The sequence below is a fragment of the Schistocerca gregaria genome, chromosome 4 (assembly GCF_023897955.1).
Source record: "Schistocerca gregaria isolate iqSchGreg1 chromosome 4, iqSchGreg1.2, whole genome shotgun sequence".
NCBI classification, from domain to species: Eukaryota; Metazoa; Arthropoda; class Insecta; order Orthoptera; family Acrididae; genus Schistocerca; species Schistocerca gregaria.
The window spans coordinates 407,480,196-407,495,645 of NC_064923.1; positions in this window are offsets into that span (position 1 = coordinate 407,480,196).

Genomic DNA, 15,450 nt, shown 5'->3' on the forward strand with positions numbered 1-15,450 from the left:
AATATCATTCCAGTTGTGCTTCATTTCATTATCCTTTGCTTCAATACAGTTCCTACCTCTAAAATTGTTGTAACCAAAATAAAATTGACTGCCAAAGTCCAGCCATAACATATGACGACGTTCAGAAACAATTTGTTAATGTTGAATTCAAATTTAAATGTTGGAATTCTCTTCTGAAGTTATTTGCTCAGACTACAACCAGTGAGTGAATAGGTACTAAAATGACTTTAGGAGAAAAGAAACATTAGCAGAACTTGAAAGAAAGAAGGAATCGATCGATAGGATACATTCTAATGCATCAATAAGTCATCAGTTTTGTAAAGGAAGTATAGGGGTAAAATTGTAGTAAGAGACTAAGGGTTTAATGCAGTACACCAAATAAAATCAATGTAGTTCGCAATAGTCATACAGAAATGAAGAGGTGGGTATAGGATGGAGTAGTATGGGAGAAGCCTGAAACCAGTGTTCAGAGTGAACAACAAACAATCTAGTGTTGATTATCTAAAAGCCTTATGAATATAGATATAATTCTTTTAAATGCCCTTTGGTACGGCTAACAGGGGTTAAAATGTTGTCACACTTTCTGAAAGCTCTTTTCACTTAATCAGTTTTTTGTCTGGTGTGCGCATTAATCTGAAAACCCTTTCAGGATAGTTTAATTAAGTCACAACCCCCCCCCCCCCCCCCAAATGTGAAAGAACTGGTCCATGTGATTAATTGGCACCTATTGTTATGATACCTCTGACATCACTTCTGTTGAGCAGAATAACATTTGATCTACTTCTTCAGGATGAAATACCAATAACATTAAGAGTAGGATAGATTGCTACTCATCATGTAGTAGAGACTGACAGACAAGGAAGCTTTTAGTGAAAAGCCCTTCCTATGAATTAGACAACATCCTGTCTCTGCAGAGAGTACAGAATCTGTCATTACTCACCTACTTGATGTAAGTGGTGTGTTAATGGTAGAGTTAACCATTGTGTACAGGTTCAATAGGGACCATGGAGAACTCAGGGTGGTGTTCCGATCCCTCCAACCGCAAGTTTCAGTTGTTGTCTTTCCCTGAAACAGTCGGTGGGACTCACTTCACCTGTTCTGGGAAAAACTGTCTGGTGTCAAGAAGAGGCAAATACAAAAGCATAGGGGTCTATGAATTGTCAGAAATTAAGGCGTACGGTGAATGATGTTGCCATTTCCCTAAGGGGTACCAAGGACTAGGAAAACACACTCGCACTCAATGTATGTGACTGGGGGCATTGTTCAACTGTGAAAGAGGATATTCCAGGATACAAGTAACTGCAGATTGCGGCACATGTTAGAACAAATGATGTCTGTCTCAGCCCATTCCAGTGACTGGCAGAGAAAGTTAGGGAGACCAGCATCTCGCACATGGAGTTCCAACAAAGCTCGCAGTTTGTGGCATTGTCCCCCAAACTGATTGTGGTCCTACAGTTCTGAGCTGAGTGGAAGGTCTGAACCAGATACTGTGAAGGTTCTGCGATGAGCTAGGCTGCAACTTCCTGGACTTGGGTCATATGGTTGAGAATTGTGGGGTCACCCTAAATGTCAGAGGCTGCTGCTCAGATACTTGACACTGTATGTATGTGTGGGGGAGGGGGGGCACGGCACCCAAGGGTTTTTTAGATACACGATTCCGATGATGATGATGATGATGATGATGATGATGATGATGATGATGATGATGATGATGATGATGATGATGATGATGATGATGATGATGATGATGATGATGATGATAGCTGTAGAAAACTCGTGAGTATCAATGTAAGATTAAAAGAAATGTCTCCCACAGGTGAGAGTATTAAAGCCCTAATGGTTAACTGCTGAAGCATTCACAAAAAGTACCAGCGTTTGAAGTGCTCTTGAAAAGCAGTGAAGTTCACATAATACTAGGCACAGAAAGCCGGTTGAAACATGAAATTGGTCGCAGTGAGACTTCAGTGGAAAATTTAAGTGTATACAGGGTGTTACAAAAAGGTACGGCCAAACTTTCAGGAAACATTCCTCACACACAAAGAAAGAAAATATGTTATGTGGACATGTGTCCGGAAACGCTTACTTTCCATGTTAGAGCTCATTTTATTACTTCTCTTCAAATCACATTAATTGTGGAATGGCAACATGGTCGCTAAATAGTTTCGACAAGAAGAGAATAGAAGCTTTCGAAATGTGGTGCTACAGAAGAATGCTGAAGATTAGATGGGTAGATCACATAACTAATGAGGAGGTATTGAATAGAATTGGGGAAAAGAGGAGATTGTGGCACAACTTGACTAGAAGAAGGGATCAGTTGGTAGGACATGTTCTGAGACATCGAGGGATCACCAATTTAGTATTGGAGGGTAAAAATCATAGAGGGAGACCAAGAGATGAATACACTAAGCAGATTCAGAAGGATGTAGGCTGCAGTAGGTACTGGGAGATGAAGCAGCTTGCACAGGATAGAGTAGCATGGAGAGCTGCATCAAACCAGTCTCGGGACTGAAGACCACAACTACTACTTCCTCTTCACTCAATGAATGTGATAGATGGTTGGTTTTCCGCCAGTTGTACCTCAGTACTCAAGTGACTACCCCAATTCAGACATCGGTATAAATCAATGGCTCAGTAGGTGAGACAGGGTAGGTTTTGCCGTTATATGCACCAGGAGCAGCAAACAATACACCGTGCTTGGTGGATGCAGCATCTTTACGGCGGATTTAGTAGCTGTCAAAGGTGTCCACTACATCTGTAACCAATCACAAGAGTCTTTCGTAACTTGCAGTAACTCCATGAGCAGCCTACAATCTAACCCATTGTTGTTCTCGGCATCCATTGCTACCACACATTCAAGTCCTTTACAAAAACAGGGGGGTCTCAAGGGGAATGAACTGGTGAATTGGCTTGCCAAGGATCAAGAATTATGTGCAAATAGAGACTGTGACCAACATGCAGATGACATTACATACACATTCTTAATAGTATGAAACAAAGAATGGAATGTGTCAGCCACAACCAATGGGTTATGGACTATAAAAAAAATAGTCTGTGTGGCAGATTTCCCATAGGTTGCTCTGACGTGAATTGGTTCCATGTTTGCCACAGCAATCTGACCCATGGATACATCCTACGACAGCTAACAAATCCTGTTGTAATTGTGGCACTCCCATGACAGTTGCCCATGTACCTTGTTGGAGCATCTCACCCTCACTGCTGCATGGAAAACTTCACAGCTTGCAGATTAACTCCATGGACTGTCAGTTGATTATGTCGAGACAGGGAATCAAATTTAAAACTTTGTCAGAATAGATTGTGTACTTCCATCGGAAGCCAACATTTGTATGTTCGTGCTGACTGCTGGACAGTGGCAGAGTGTCGCCTCCCTCTGCATTCTTAGCCTTGAGTGGTCCCCAGCTGCCTCAAGATGGAAACTTACTCAGCCCGTGACATACCTACCCAGTTTTCATACTACTGTGAGTTTTAATATGTTTAAAAAAATGGTGTTCATTGTATTAGCTAGCTGACTTGTCCACTCTACTGAATTAAGTAGTGAATTAGGTATTTGTCTAGTTGGGTGCAGAATGTGGGTTCTGCAGCATGGCAAGCCTCGGTGGCCCTTAAAGTGATCCTAGCTGACACCTACTATGCCTTATCATCATTTGTCCCCCAACACTCTTAATAATTTATTCCTAACACTTCTAAACTAACTTATCATGTTTGGGATACAGTCATATAATATTTCTTTAAGATATCATAGTCGCTGTTGACTATAAAATATTTATTACTACTATTGCTATTTCAGGCATGGAACAGGTAGAACAAACCAGTTTGCAAGATCAGGGGTTTACAGAGTAGAATGTGGCTTGTGCACAAAATCTTATATTGGACAAACTGGGTGGGCATTTAACGACTGGTTTAAAGAGCACATCAGGCAGACAGAGAGCAACAACTCTACCTTTAGCAAACATTTAATTGAGAATAAACATATGGTCAACAATGTAGGTTCATCCCTTAATATACTGCATACTCTATCTAAAAGTAGAATCATGAATATTCTAGAATAAATAGAGATTTACAACTGTATTAAAAATCGTCCCAATGACCTACTTGATGACCAAACTGGATCTTGTGGGACTCTAACAGTCAAAAGGCTGCATCTTGATGATGACATGTACTCACGTCAGATAGTTTTATATTCAGACAGAATGTAAGTAATGTACAGTTCTCTCCAATTATTGAGCTACTTTCTTAATGAAATGTTTGCTTAATTATGTATATACACCCTGTGCTTCACTTTTGTATTTTTGTGTTTAGATAACTTTTGCAATGTTACTTAAAAATAGCCATAAGGCTGAAATTGCAATAGTAAAAATAAATATTTTATACAGCCAATGGCGACTATGATGTCTTTTAAGAAACTAGCTTTCATTTAGTCACCCCCTCTCCCCCTATCACTGGTTTAAAACTTGATGGTTTTGTCTGCCATATTTCTGACACTGACACTCACTCACTCACTCTTACTTTATTTTAAACTTTTTTTTAAAAAAGTAGGTGGGATACACACTTCATTTCATGTTTGTCATTAAATTGGAAGATGATCATCTTAAGATTTGATGACACTGATTTCCGTACCTAATTCCGACAATGGGCACAAGTTTGTGATTATATGGACCTAGGGTGGTCTGCATTTCAATTTTGTCATGTGGAATTAACTTATCTTATTCAAGGGAAATCAATAATTATACAGCTAATGGAGACTGAAATTTGTATATACAGTTGGTAGCCCTGCGCCTGCTACACAGACGTCTGAGTCACAGCTCTTGTACAAGATAAGTAATTTAACTAGTAATAAACTGTTTTTTAACACTTTAAACTAATTTATTACGTTAATTATAGTGCTCTGCAAGCGTACCATTAAAGGTTTTTGTCTTACTCGCGTATTTTCACAGTAATCACGTAAAGTTCGTTTTGTTTACATATCGTGGCCAGGCCGAACTTTTGAGTTTTCAGATTAAACTTCATACCGCAATCTTAAGTGCATTTACTGATAGTTTAGTGTGCTAAATACGTTTGCTGCCCCTTTATATCTGTAGAGTATCGTCATCTCTTAAGTAATTTCCAGTAAAAAACTTCTGAACCACTGTTTACATAGTCGCAAGTAGGCCTAATTTTTCATACACGTATTTTCATTGTTTTCCGGTAACTTAATTGTCTTTCTGTCACTAAAATAGATTTGTACCATGAGTGTAAAGTGCCTGACGTGCCGTAGGATCGTTAGCTCCGGGGTCTGGTGTGATGGATGTAGTAACTTTTTTCATTTGGGCGACTGTAGTGGCGTGGGAATTGGGAAAATGAGCGAGACTCGTCAGTGGTTCTGTGGGCTATGCAGTAGAGATAGGAAGATTGTGGAACAGGAGGGGAAAATTGCTGCCCTTCAGGCTGAGTTGGATGAGGCTAGGCGAGAACTGGGCAGGTTAAGGGGGGAGAAGGGTAAACAGGGGTGGGAAGTGGCAACAGGCATGAGGAACAGGCCAAGAAATTCTTCTGACAGCTTTGTTATTAATGTACAAAATAGGTTTGACCTGTTGCCTCAGTCAGAAACTGATGAGCCTCTCACAGAAGTAGATGTAGACAGGGCTCAACAAGCTTTCAGCAGCAAATTGATTAAGAATGTAGGGAAGTCTGCAAAGAGAAAGAAAGTCTTGTTGCTAGGTAGTTCGCATGCTAGGGGTGTGGGCCAACTTCTGCAGGATGAATTAGGGTTGGATTACCAGGTCACAAGTTTTTTCAAACCTAGTGCTGAACTTGGGCAGGTTACAGGGGATTTAGGTTCACTATGTAAAGGTTTTACTAAGGAAGACACCGTGGTTATTGTGGGTGGGCCGGGCAACAGTATTGACAGAGATCCGAGGTACAGCATAAAGTGTGACCTGGCAAAGATTGCATCGGCATCGAATCATACCAGTGTTGGGTTTGTGTCGGTTCTGGAGCGCCACGACCGACCTCATTTGACCTCTTCCGTCAGGAGAGTTAATTTGGAGTTGGAACGGCTACTTGGATCTGGTGCAGGGTCACACATTGGTGTGGTTCCTGTTGATTCACTCTGTAGGTGGGACTATACTAGACATGGCCTACACCTCAACAGGAAAGGGAAGGGTAAACTGGCTGGGCTGATAGCAGGAAATTTAAAGGGGGGAGGAACTACATCTCATGGTGGAAACTCTTTTTTAGTGTAAGATCAGTGTCCAGTGGGAAACTCAGCCAGGCAAGTACTAAAGATGTTAAAAAAGTTCAAGATACTCACAAAAGTAAAGTGAAAAATACTGTTAGTATATTTCATCAAAATATTGGAGGATTGAAGAATAAAATTGATGAGCTTCTGCTTTGTTTAGAAGATATAGAAACCAAGAATGTAATAGATATACTATGCCTGTCTGAGCATCACATTGTCACTGATATGCAAAAGGTTAGCATCAATGGGTACAAATTAGCTGCACATGTAAGTAGAGATAATATGATGAGAGGAGGAGTTGCCATATATGTCAAAAGCTTCCACAGTGCAAAAAATTTAGAAACTAAAAAATTTTGTGTAGAGCAACATATGGAAGCATGTGCCACTGAACTTAAACTAAATGATGGCACTTTCATAATTGTAACAGTGTATAGGTCCCCCTCAGGGAATTTCCAGCTATTTCTAGAAAACTTGGATGCTTTGTTGTGCTATCTGTCAGACAGGGGGAAGCAAATTATCATTTGTGGGGATTTCAGTGTTGATTCCCTGAAAGAGTGTAATAGGAAGAATGACCTTTTAGTATTACTCAGTTCTTTCAATTTGAGCTCCGTCATTGATTTTTCTACTCGGATAACAAAGAACAGCAGTACATTGATATATAACTTTTTTATAGACCAAGATAAGTTTAAGGACATAAATGCTTATCCTGTTGAGAATGGTCTTTCAGATCATAGTGCACAGCTTGTTACAGTACATGACATAGCTCCATGCAGTATAATAAATCAGACTTTCAAAGCAGTGCGTTCAATTAACAATATAAATATTGCAAACTTTAGGGAAAGCCTACAGCAGCTAGACTGGGATGAAGTGTATAAGGAACCCGATGCAAACTTGAAATATAACTTATTTCACAATACATTTTTAAGGGTATTTGAAAATTGTTTTCCCAAGAAAATAGTTAAACATAATTCCAAGAAAACATATAAAAAACCTTGGCTAACTAAAGGAATAAGAATATCTTGCAACCGCAAAAGAGAACTGTATCTAACAGCAAGAGGGAGTACTGACCCCGAAATTGTTCAATATTATAAAAACTATTGTGCGGTACTAAGAAAAGTTAATAAAAAGTCCAGAAGCATGTGTATCATGTCTGAGATCAGTAACTCTGATAATAAAATTAAAGCAATTTGGAATATTATTGAAAGGGAAACAGGGCAACCAAGAGCACAGGAAGACTTTAGTGCAATAAAACTGAATGACAAGTGCACTAACAAACAATCAGAAATTGAAAATATTTTGAATAATCATTTTTTAAATGTTGTGGAGAAAATAGGATCTAGATCTTCACTAGAAGAGGCAAGGCTATTAATAGAAGAGGCCATACCTGCGCAGTTTGAAACAACTGTAATTCCACCAACCTCTCCCTCTGAAATCAGTAAAATAATAAACTCACTGAAAAGTAAAAGCTCTTACGGAATTGATGGCATTTCCAGCAAAGTACTTAAAGCTTGTTCCCCACAGATAAGTAGGATTCTCAGCCACGTATGTAATAGCTCTTTGGAGCAGGGTGTTTTCCCTGATAGACTGAAATATGCCATTGTAAAACCATTGCATAAAAAGGGGGATACGTCGGATGTCAACAACTACCGCCCAATCTCTCTTCTGACAGCTCTATCAAAAATTTTTGAGAAGGTAATGTATTCAAGATTAACCTCCCATATTTGTAAAAATAAAGTACTAACAAAATGTTAGTTTGGTTTTCAGAAAGGCTTTTCAACAGAAAATGCTGTATATGCTTTCACTGATCAAATATTAAATGCTCTGAATAACCGGACATCACCCATTGGTATTTTTTGTGATCTCTCAAAGGCCTTTGATTGTGTAAATCATGGAATTCTTTTAGATAAGCTAAATCATTATGGTTTGAGTGGGGCAGTGCACAAATGGTTTAATTCATACTTAACTGGAAGAATGCAGAAAGTTGAAATAAGTGGTTCGTGTAATGTTAAAACAGCTGATTCCTCAAACTGGGGTGCTATCAAGCACGGGGTCCCACAGGGTTCGGTCTTAGGTCCTTTACTGTTCTTGATATACATTAATGACTTACCATTCCACATTGATGAAGATACAAAGTTAGTTCTTTTTGCTGATGATACAAGTATAGTAATAACATCCAAAAACCAAGAACTAAGTGATGTAATTGTAAATGATGTTTTTCACAAAATTATTAAGTGGTTCTCAGCAAACGGACTCTCTTTAAATTTTGATAAAACACAGTATATACAGTTCCGTACAGTAAATGGCACAACTCCAGTAATAAATATAGAATTTGAACAGAAGTCTGTAGCTAAGGTAGAATTTTCAAAATTTTTAGGTGTGTCCATTGATGAGAGGTTAAACTGGAAGCAACACATTGATGGTCTGCTGAAACGTCTTGAGTTCAGCTACGTATGCTATTAGGGTTATTGCAAATTTTGGTGATAAGAATCTCAGTAAATTAGCTTACTATGCCTACTTTCATTCACTGCTTTCGTTTGGCATCATATTCTGGGGTAATTCATCGTTGAGTAGAAAAGTATTCATTGCACAAAAACGTGTAATCAGAATAATTGCTGGAGCCCACCCACGGTCATCCTGCAGACATCTATTTAAGGATCTAGGGATTCTCACAGTAACCTCACAGTATATATATTCCCTTATGAAATTTGTTGATGATAATCCAACCCAATTCAAAAGTAATAGCAGTGTGCATACCTATAACACCAGGAGAAAGGATGATCTTCACTATGCAGGGTTAAATCTGACTTTGGCACAGAAAGGGGTAAATTATGCTGGCACAAAAGTCTTTGGGCACCTACCAAACTGCATCAAAAGCCTGACAGATAGCCAACTAACATTTAAAAATAAATTAAAAGAATTTCTAGATGACAACTCCTTCTACTCATTGGCTGAATTTTTAGATATAAAGTAAGTAAAAAAAAAAAAACTTAATCATTAGTGTCATGCAATATTTTGTGTAATGTAATTTCTTGTACAGACATCTTTTATTAACCTGACACGTTCCACATCATTACGAAGTGTCGTATTAATCTAATCTAATCGAATCTAAGTGCTCTTTTTAAGAAGGAAAATAAGTTCTAGCGGTAGTTACATGTCTATGTAGAGAATCGGGCAAAACTGATAATCACAGTATGTGCAACCTATATGATCTAGGGCATCCAAGTGCATTACTGCATCAGTTGTGGAGTGGTGTTTAACATGACAAAAGTGAAAGGAAAACGTGTATTGAATGCAGAATTGTGATCCTTGTATCCATTTATTGTAGGCATTAAAGATAAATCCGATAGTGATGTCGCTGTGCAAAATATTCTGCTGTGTTCTCAATAGCTAACACTGAATGAAGTTAAATATTGAGACCTGTGCAAAAATTAGCATAGTTTGGGTGATAATTCTGCTGTATCAACTGACTCTTAAAACTTTATTCTGGGGGGCAAATCTGAATGTAATTGAAGAAGAATTGGCTGTGCTGACGGTTATTTTTCCTTACACCATTCAATATAACCAATGGGCGGCACATCAAAGTTGGTTCAAAAGTGTTTTGACATAAATATTTGGGTGGGTCGAAGTGTGTTATTGGGGGAACACCCCCCTCCCCTGTAATTTTGGTTGCGGTAACAGTTACAGTTTGTTAGGTTGGAACATGACCATTATTTTAAGTTGGCAAAACTAATGACTGTGAAAGCAGAGAACCTAGTTGTGGTAACAAATTAACCAGTAGCAAACCCCAGTGTTAATGTCTGTGCCATATTGAAAAGTGCAAAAGGGTGGGGGGGGGGGGGGGGGGCGGGGGCTTAACCAGTATGTAACTTTTACCTTTCTATAAGAAGACTAAATGTGAGGCTGTTGTGAGAAATGTAACTAGCTCATTTGCAATGCCCAAACTGTTAAAAGACTTTGAGGCAGTGAATTATATTACTGTGTCCACAGACTATTCCGATCACAATTCGACAAAACGTTTTCCTCTGTCAGTTTGATATTTTTATCTCAAGACAGGAGTACAGGTGCCAGTTCTGGACTTCCAAGAAATGTTCAGAGGAAATTCTGATATTGTTTCTTCGTATAGTCTGAAAGCACTGAGTGGTCATAACTTTAAAAGGAAGATTGTTGGACGTCGAGCAGAGAATGTAACCTTTGGGGGTGCTGAAATGTTGCTTTTTGAATAACTGATGAAATATGCCTCAAATGTTTTAATTAATGCTAAAAGACATTAAGAATAAATTTTCTTTGTACATTAAAGAGAAAATGTAATAATTTAATATAAAAATGTATTTTTGACTGTTCATGTGAAGAATGTTCCAGAGAAATGTTTAAATATCAAAACTTTACAAAAGACATTCTGTGAAGCAAGTTGAATCAAATGCCATAATTTATGTTGGCTGGATAAAAGCAGGAGCTGCGCTCATGTTCTCTCTCTCTCTCTCTCTCTCTCTCTCTCTCTCTCTCTCTCTCTCTCTCTCTCTCTCTCTCCTGATTGCTGTCTCATAAAATGTAAGTGTCACTCTCATATCTGTAACCTTTGGTTGAATTATTACATTAATTTAATCGCAACAGCTGTGTTTGAATCAAGAAATCTACTTTCCTCTTCCGTTAATGCCACATCTCAATTTATTACAGGGTGTTTCAAAAATGACCAGTATATTTGAAACGGCAATACAAACTAAACGAGCAGCGATAGAAGTACACCGTTTGTTGCAATATGCTTGGGACAACAGTACATTTTCAGGCAGACAAACTTTCGAAATTACAGTAGTTACAATTGTCAACAACAGATGGCGCTGCGGTCTGGGAAACTCTATAGTACGATATTTTCCACATATCCACCATGCGTAGCAATAATATGGCGTAGTCTCTGAATGAAATTACCCGAAACCTTTGACAACGTGTCTGGCGGAATGGCTTCACATGCAGATGAGATGTACTGCTTCAGCTGTTCAATTATTTCTGGATTCTGGCGGTACACCTGGTCTTTCAAGTGTCCCCACAGAAAGAAGTCACAGGGGTTCATGTCTGGCGAATAGGGAGGCCAATCCACGCCGCCTCCTGTATGTTTCGGATAGCCCAAAGCAATCACACGATCATCGAAATATTAATTCAGGAAATTAAAGACGTCGGCCGTGCGATGTGGCCGGGCACCATCTTGCATAAACCACGAGGTGTTCGCAGTGTCGTCTAAGGCAGTTTGTACCGCCACAAATTCACGAATAATGTCCAGATAGCGTGATGCAGTAATCATTTCGGATCTGAAAAATGGGCCAATGATTCCTTTGGAAGAAATGGCGACCCAGACCAGTATTTTCTGAGGATGCAGGGACGATGGGACTGCAACATGCGGCTTTTCGGTTCCCCATATGCGCCAGTTCTGTTTATTGACGAAGCCGTCCAGGTAAAAATAAGCTTCGCCAGTAAACCAAATGCTGCCCACATGCATATCGCCGTCATCAATCCTGTGCACTATATCGTTAGCGAATGTCTCTCTGCAGCAATGGTAGCGGCGCTGAGGGGTTGCCGCGTTTGAATTTTGTATGGATAGAGGTGTAAACTCTGGTGCATGAAACGATCGTGGACGTTGCCGTCATTTGGACCGCAGCTGCAACACGGCGAACGGAAAACCGAAGCCGCTGTTGGATCACCTGCTGCACTAGCTGCGCGTTGCCCTCTGTGGTTGCCGTACGCGGTCGCCCTACCTTTCCAGCACGTTCATCCGTCACGTTCCCAGTCCGTTGAAATTTTTCAAACAGATCCTTTATTGTATCGCTTTTCGGTCCTTTGGTTACATTAAACCTCCATTGAAAACTTCGTCTTGTTGCAACAACACGGTGTTCTAGGTGGTGGAATTCCAACACCAGAAAAATCCTCTGTTCTAAGGAATAAACCATGTTGTCCCACAGACTGCGTTGTCTTCTATATCTTTCACATCACTTGCAGCGCCATCTGTTGTTGACAATTGTAACTACTGTAATTTCGAAAGTTTGTCCATCTGAAAATGTACTCTTGTCCCAAGCATATTGCAACAAACGCTGTATTTCTATCGCTGCTCGTTTAGTTTTTATTGCCGTTTCAAATATACCGGTTATTTTTGAAACACATGTTTAGAGTGGTAAGGTGTTGATATAGTACTATTATGTTGCATAACTGGTAGATCTTGCTTTTTGTATCTGTAAATATGGTGCCCCTATATAGACCACATTAGTAATTGTTAAACAATTCTGAAATCCGTACATTAATTCTAATATAGTGGTAATTTCTTGTGGAATCAACCAGTGGCTGTTGGCCTTATGTCACAGATTTTTCTGAAAATTTGCTGTAAGAATGTACATAATGAGTTACGGTTTAAATATTTTTTGTGGAACTTTTTGACCAAAATTGTAATTAGGAGACCATTTTGAAATATGCGCCCATTCTAAAAACTGGCGCTGCGAAATGAAGTGCCTTGTAAGTTTGTAACCACTATAACTTTTTTTATTTATGAATCAATTTTATTCAATTTGGTGTCATTGGAAAGTAAAAGAATAAAGCTGTAATAAAAAAATTATTAAAGTGCTGTGTCTAAGCAACAAATGTTTGAAAATTTGTAATTACTGTATATTGTCACCAAATCTTTTTTTTTTCAAATTTCAGGAATTTTTTCCAGCAGAATAACAAGTTTCATCATCTGAATTTTTGTTTCAAATAATTCCTGCTGCCATACGTTTCAACATAAAAAAAAATCAGAAGGGTTTTTGTCCTCAATTGTTAGATCTTATACATTTTCAGTAATGCTTTAATAATTAATTGCTTCAAATAGCTTATCAACAATACATGAAACAACAATGAAAAATTCAGTCTAGCAGCAACATTCACATGAACAAAGGCTGTTTGTGTTATGTTTTTGTGTGTCTGTGCACTTTATATATCTGAAGGACTTTTTTGTCTTGAATTTTGTGCTTCTTACATAAGCAGCCATTCTGTCTAGTAAGTTATTTAAAAGTACAGTCAAACCCCTCAATATGATAACGTGGGAAATAGAGCCCCCCATTATGAGATATTGAAAAAGGAATGATTGAAATTAAAAAGAGAAAGAATTCATCCAATCCAATCATAGTTGCGCAGTAACGTATATCCAGGGAGACTTAATTTAACTTCAGTAACCACAATGGGTTGCATTTTTTCATTACAGTGCCCTCTGATGTATAATTTTTATGAAGCGACACTAGACCACCCAATCATATTTTAACCTACAGATGGTTTTTGCAGTATATGCTTTGTTTAATTGTGGGTTGTTATCAGATTTTTTAGTGAATTTTATTTATCAAATATTATAAAGAGTGATAAAAGATCACGTATTTTATTTAACACTGTTTTTTTTCACGTGTTTTTTGTATCAATTATTATTAGAAATAATGATATATTCATATAAATATTATTATTATTATTTATTAATTATAAATAATTTTGTTTCATACCAAATTATATTATGATCAGTGATGATTCATTTAAAAATACGTTAAATTAAAATTTAGCCATACTTATACCTCTATTTTGAAGGTTTTTCATAATTAGTTTTTGCTCTTTAAATTATTATTTATTCACTATATGATATCATCAGTTTAGTTGTAAATTAAAAAATTGAGATTTGTATATTAACTTATTTATTAAATGTAATTTATATACTTGAAATATAAATTGCCTTCAAACCAGTCATTAATCCACTCGATTTTAACAATATATAACCAAGTAATAAATAAATAATTATTGATTATTTTTGTCATTGCTTTTGTTATTGACAGTTGAAAGTTAATTTTTAGGTATTTCATTTTAAAGCCCGTTAAGACATTATTAATACTAATTTTTAAAGTCATAAGTGTTTTACATATTTTCACAGACTTTAAACAAAAAATATTTTCTTTATTTATTCAAAAGTTATTGCTTATATATGATAATTCAAATAAAATAAATGAAACAAATTATAATAAACATAATTAAGTTCCACAATCAGAGGTTTTGTGTATTATGAATCTTACTAAGCTCATATAGTAGCTTCTGATTGACTGTCATAATGTGAATATTAGAGATCACTTAATAAAGTGGTCATTAACTCTTTCTCATTTCCCCCCCCCCCCCCCCTACAGATTCTTCATAGTATATTCTTGACTAATTAGAGAACAAGAAAAAGTTTCAAACCATCCAGTTCTTTTCTGCGACATAAACAGTTGATTCAAAATACAATGGAAAACAAATGTTCTTTAGGTTTTTTGTCAGCAGTTGTGTGTCCGAAGAAAAGTAGTAGCAGTGAAGAGCTTGATTTAATAGATGTGTCAAGCCTGAATCAAGCTGATATTGAATTATTGAAACTAAGAATCACCTGTGAAAATATTGAGTGTGTTTGTTCTTTTCACAAAAGCCTCTATTTGGGAACATTTTAAGACAAGGAATTTGCTGTGACCTTTTTAAGAACCATGGTAAAAAGACTGCTAAGAAATCTTTGAAACCTATTTCTTTAACCATGGTAAGGAAATATAAAACCCTTGGATTTATCGCAGGTACCAAGCTGTGCATAACATGCTGTAAGGGCATTTTATCTGCTTTGGGGGATAACCTTCCAGGGATGGATGAATGTGAAGCTGAAGATCAAGAATATACACCAGATCCATCTGCAGCTCTTCAAAAACTTGATGAAAGTTGTGAATTACTTGAAATTTCACCATTGGAGGTTACCAAGAAAGCACAAGACAGGCATCAAGAATACATTCAATCCAAGTCTCGTCACTTAGCTTTAAAATTCCACCAAACAGCATCAGAAGTGCTACATGTTCCAGTGAAAAATGTGTCTGAAGAAATTGGCAGTGCTGAATGTACAGACTGTAATATTTTAATGCAAAAACTTAAAGAGAAATTCAGCAGAAATTCTGTTAAAGAAAAACTACAAATACTTACCTTAGCACCAGCTTCATGGAATAAAGAAAAAATTCAATTTTTTTTTTAACATTACTGAATACATGGTAAAGAAATCGAGAGTATTGCTGAAAGAAGATGGTATTTTGTCAAAAGGGAGTTATAAAGTGGGAAACAGAATAGGTAAGGACGTGGAAAACGTCCAGAATTTTTACTGTGAAGATGATGTAAGTCACATTTCTGCTAATAATAGAGACTTTCCCTTTAGAAAATGGCAGAAGAAT